At 48.1% G+C, this 5623-nt stretch overlaps 1 pseudogene; it reads left to right on the top strand.

Annotated features, from left to right (window-relative positions):
- LOC108283975 overlaps positions 1 to 3253 on the top strand; it is a 19213-nt pseudogene extending 15960 nt beyond the window's left edge.
- Positions 3254 to 5623: the final 2370 nt, after the last annotated feature.

Genomic DNA, 5623 nt, shown 5'->3' with positions numbered 1-5623 from the left:
TTTTTTTTTCCTTTTTTTGAGACAGAGTCTTACCCTGTGCCCAGGCTGGAGTGCAGTGGCTCGATCTCGGTTCACTGCAACCTCCACCTCCCGGGTTCAAGCAATTTTCCTGCCTCAGCCTCCCGAGTAGCTGGGACTACAGGCATGCGCCACCACGCCTGGCTAATTTTTTGTATTTTTAGTGGACACAGGGTTTCACCATGTTGGCCAGCTGGTCTCAAACTCTTGACCTCAGGTGATCTGCCCACCTTGGCCTCCCAAAGTGCTGGGATTATAAGCATGAGCCTCCATGCCAGGCCACAACTGGGTCACTTTCTAACTCTGTAACCAAAGGATGAGTTAACTAATCATTATTTTTTTCCTGCTAGAGAAAAAGTGAGCCTCACAGGCTTGTGATTAAGAGTGCATGTTCTGGTTTCAAATCTCGGGTGGGAACTTGTTTGCTGTGTGTTCTTGAGCCAACAGCCTAACCTCTCTGTGGCTCCATTCCTGCATCTATAAAATGAGGAAAATAAAATTAACTGCTTCATAGAGTTCTCAGGAACATTCAAATCGTTTAATGTTTTGCAAAGTGCTTAGAGTGCCTGGCACAAAAATAATCTTCATCTAAATTTTTAGGGATGAAGAAATACTGACTTTAGGCCGGGGGTGGTAGCTCACGCCTATAATCCCAGCACTTTGGGAGGCCAAGGTGGGCAGATCATCTGAGGTCAGGAGTTCAAGACCAGCCTGGCCATACAGTGAAACCCCATCTCCACTAAAAATACAAAAATTAGCCAGGCATGGTGGTGGGGGCCTGTAATCCCAGCTACTCGGGAGACTGAGGCACGAGAATAGTTTGAACCAAGAGGTAGAGGTTGCCGTGAGCCAAGATCACGCCACTGCACCCCAGTCTGGTCAACAGAGTAAGACTCTGTCTCAAAAAAAAAAAAAGAAATACTGACTTTAAAAGTTCAAAAGCATCATTTAAGATCTGTGTGTCTCGGTTTCATCATCTGCAAAATAAAGTAAAATAATTTCTCACCCTTCCAATGGTCATTGTGAAGACTACATAACATAATCTTGTTGTTGGCAGTATTATAATAATTGCCATTATAATACATGATTGCTTATAATACATTATTGCTTTCAGAATTGTATAATCTAGTTCTTTTAGAAAGAATGAATGTGAAATGGAATCTGAGCCCATGGGATGAACTCTGCACTTCTCTCTGCTGACACCAGCATTCACCCGTCCTCTTTGTCTGAATAACTAGTACACATCCCTGAGATCATCAGCTTTTGCATCTAAGACAGTAGTTCTCAACCTGGGCAAATTTTCTTGTTTGTTTGTTTTTGAGATGGAGTCTTGCTCTGTCACCCGGCTGGAGTGCAGGGTCGCAATCTCAGCTCACTGCAACCTCCACCTCCCAGGTTCAAGCAATTCTCTGCCTCAGCCTCCCAAGTAGCTGGGATTACAGGTGCACACCACCATGCCTGGCTAATTGTTTTTTTTTTTTTTTTTAGTAGAGATGGGTTTCATCATCTTGGCCAGGCTGTCCTTGAAAGACTGACCGCATGACCCACCTGCCTCAGCCTCCCAGAGTGCTGGGATAGAAGGTGTGAGTCACTGCACCTGGCCAATTTTTTTAATTTTTTTGAGACAGGGTCTCACTCTGTCACCCAGGCTGGAGTACAGTGGCACGATCTCTGCTCACCACAACCACCACCTCCCAGGTTCAAGTGATTCTTCTGCCTCAGCCTCCCAGAGTGCTGGGATTACAGGCGTGAGCCACCGCACCCAGCCAACCAGCGGCAATTTTGAATTTTTTGGGTTGTCACAACTGGAGGCGGAGGTGCTGGTGGCATCTGGTGGGTAGAAGACAGGGATGCTGCTAACCAGCCTACAGTGCCCAGGACAGCCCCCCACAAGAATCGCCCGGCCCCCAGCGTCCACAGCGTTGAGACTGAGATAGAGGATTGGGCCTAGAACACACACTGTCTCCTAGGCTTGGCTGGGGTGTCCTCCTTGAGCTTCCTCCAGTCGTTCCATGTCCTCATCCACTACTTTGAAACAGCCTGGGTTTTCATCTGTCTCCCCAGGAAGTTTGGGGGCTGGGGGCTCAGGGACTGGGTCTGTTTTTATGCCTCTGTCTCAGCAGCACACTAGGTTTTAACCAATAGGATAAAGCATGCCTTAGCAAACCAACACAGGAACAGAAAACCAAACGCCGCATGTTCTCACTTCGCAGTGGGAGCTGAACTATGAGAACACGTGGACACAGGGAGGGGAACATCACACACTGAGGCCTGTGAAGCGGGCGCGAGAGCATCAGGATTAATAGCTAATGCATGCTGGGCTTAATACCTAGGTGTTGGGTTGACAGGTGCAGCAAACCGCTGTGACACACATTTCCCTGTTTCACAAACCTGCACATCCTGCACATGTACCCCAGAACTTAAAATAAATAAGAATAAAACTGCATGGACCCTTTTCACAAGACGGTGTCAAAAGCGAAAGAAGCTCCTAGCCCCTCCTAAAACCCGAGCCAAAGCAAAGGCTTTGAAGGCCAAGAAGGCAGTGTTGAAAGATGTCCACAGCCACAAAAAAAAAAAAGAAGATCTGCGTGTCACCCACCTTCCAGCGGCCCAAGACACCGCAACTCCAAAGAGCGCCCCCAGGAGAAAAAAGCTTGGCTACGACGCTATCGTCAAGTTTCCGCCAACCACTGAGGCTGCTGTGAAGAAGGCGGAAGACAGCGACACGCTTCCCTTCACTGTGGATTTTTTTTTTTCTTTTTTTTTGAGACGGAGTTTTGCTGTTGTTGCCCAGGCTGGAGTGCAAATGATGTGATCTCGGCTCACCGCAACCTTCACCTCCCAGGTTCAAACAATTCCCCTGCCTCAGCCTCCCAAGTAGCTGGGATTACAGGTGTGCGCCACCACGCCCAGCTAATTTTTGTATTTTTAGTAGAGATGGGGTTTCACCACGTTGGTCAGGTTGGTCTCGAACTCCCAACTTCAGATGATCCGCCCGCCTCAGCTGCCCAAAGTGCAGGGATTACAGGCATGAGCTGCCGTGCCGGCTCCCTTTATGGATGTTAAAGCCAGCAAGCACCAGACCAAACAGGCCATGAAGAAGCTCTGTGACGTTGATGTGGCCAAGGTCAACACCCGGATTCGGCCTGATGGAGAGGAGAAGGCACATGTTCGATTGACTCCTGGTTATGATGTTTTGGATATTGCCAACAAAAATTGGGATCATCTAAACTGAATCCAGCTGGCTAATTCCAAATATATGTATATCTTTTCACCATAAAAAAAAAAAAAAAGGCCGGACACCCCGTGGCTCACACCTGTAATCCCAACACTTTGGGAGGCCTAGGTGGGTGGATCACGAGGTCAGGTGTTGAAGACCAGCCTGGCCAAGATGGTGAAATCCCGTCTCTTCTAAAAATACAAAAATTAGCCGGGCATGGTGGAGGCTAATTCCAGCTAATTGGAATTAGCTGTAATTCCAGCTAATTGGGAAGCTGAGGCAGAGAATTGCTTGAACCCAGGTGGCGGAGGTTGCAGTGAGCCAAGATCGCACCACTGCACGCCAGCCTGGGCAACAAAGCGAGACTCTGTGTCGGAAAAGAAAGAAAGAAAGAAGACCAGGCATGGTGGCTCACGCCCGTAATCATAGCACTTTGAGAGCCCAAGGCAGGTGGATCATGAGGTCAGGAGTTCAAGACCAGCCTGGCCAAGATGGTGAAACCCCATCTCTACTAAAAATACAAAAATTAGCCAGGCATGGTGCTAGATGCCTGTAATCCCAACTACTCAAGAGGCTGAGGCAGAAAAATCACCTGAACCCAGGAGGTGGAGGTTGTAGTGAGCCGAGATCATGCCATGGCACTCCAGCCTGAGCGACAGAGCAAGACTCTGTCTCAAAAAAAAAAGAAAGGGAGATAAAGGAAAGAAATGCCGATGCGAAGAGCAGCTTCACACATAAACGCTTGGCTATCTGGCATGTGTTTCTCTGGCGAACGGTTTCCACATCGGTTCCTGTTCACTATCCCATTAATGGGGCCAAATATGTCCACTCCCCATTCACTGCTCCTAGATATTATCTGACCTTTTAACTCAGTGAGACTCTCTCTACCTACACCTGTGTTTATTTCCACGTATTATTTCCTGTGCTATTTCAAGGTTGTTATTGAGGTAGAGGTTAACACTACTGCTTTGTGAATGTTCCATTTCTACTGAGCAACTATTATAAGTTGAATTGTGTCCCCCAAAGTATATATCTAAGGCCTGAGTAAACCCAGGTATTCGTGAAAATGACCTTATCTGCGGAAAGAGAATTAGCAGAAGCGATTGACTTAAGAGGAGGTCATTGGTGTGGGCCCTAATCCAACTTGGCTGGTGTCCTTATATGAAGAAAAGAGGCACAGAGACAGACACACAGAAAGACCACAGAATGACAGAGACAGAGATTGGAATGACCCATCTACAAGTCCAGGAACAGAAAGGATTGTCAGCAACACCAGAAGCCAGGAGAAAGGCATAGAACAGATCTTCCCCTCCAGATTTCAGAGAGAGCACAGCCCTGGTGACATCCTGATGTCGGACATGTGGCCCCCAGAACTGTGAGAGAAAAAATTTGCATGGCTTGAGCCACCTTGTTGGTGGGTCTTTGTGACAGTCTCAGTGGAAAATGAATACAGCAACCCTCTAAGCTGCAGAGCGTCTTTCAGACGGTCAGAGAACAACGGATTAGTAAACCCGACTTTTTAATTCTTTCTTGAGATGGAGTTTCGCTTTTGTTACCCAGGCTGGAGTGCAATGGCGCGATCTCGGCTCACCGCAACCTCCGCCTCCTGGGTTCAGGCAATTCTCCTGCCTCAGCCTCCTGAGTCGCTGGGATTACAGGCATGCGCCACCATGCCCAGCTAATTTTTTGTATTTTTTTAGTGGAGACGGGGTTTCACCATGTTGACCAGGATGGTCTCGATCTCTTGACCTCGTGATCCACCCGCCTCGGCCTGCCAAAGTGCTGGGATTACAGGCTTGAGCCACCGTGCCCGGCCCCGACTTTTTAATTCTTGAAGCAGATGGATTATCACTAAGAAAATAGAAGAGCCTTTTCTCTATTCCAAAATTTCCCTCGCCCAGTGCTGAAGGCAGTGACTGGTTTTCAGCATCTCCTATTGGGCCGGCTTTTTCACTCCTGAAGTTCAGCGGGTGGGAGGGAGTGTTACAGCTCTTTTGCTCCCACCACCAGCAAGGTTCTTGTCGCACAGCCAAGAATAATAAGGCACACGGACACCAGAGATTGTGTAAGGCAGAGTGGGATTTATAAAGCGAAAGCCATTGAAATGCTCTCAGCAAGGAGAGGGACCCGACCAAAAGTTGCTGGCTGCAGGGCTAAGTTCAGAGCTTTTATGGACTGGGAAGGGGCAGGAGTGTGCTGACTGGTCTGTGGGCCACTCAGAAAGACACACACAGTGAAAACAACCAATTAGAGGCTGAGGTGAAGGCTTGGCCTGCAACCAATCAGGGGCTGAAGTGATGTTACTCCAGCCAATCACAGAAAGATAGGTAAATGTAACATAGGTAAAAGGTAAGGACCAATCCGGATGAGGCATGTGAAATGAGA

The sequence above is a fragment of the Cebus imitator genome, unplaced genomic scaffold (assembly GCF_001604975.1).
Source record: "Cebus imitator isolate Cc_AM_T3 unplaced genomic scaffold, Cebus_imitator-1.0 Scaffold266, whole genome shotgun sequence".
Taxonomy (NCBI): Eukaryota; Metazoa; Chordata; class Mammalia; order Primates; family Cebidae; genus Cebus; species Cebus imitator.
Note: the sequence above shows the minus strand (reverse complement) of the source record. Positions and strands in the feature narration are given on the sequence as shown.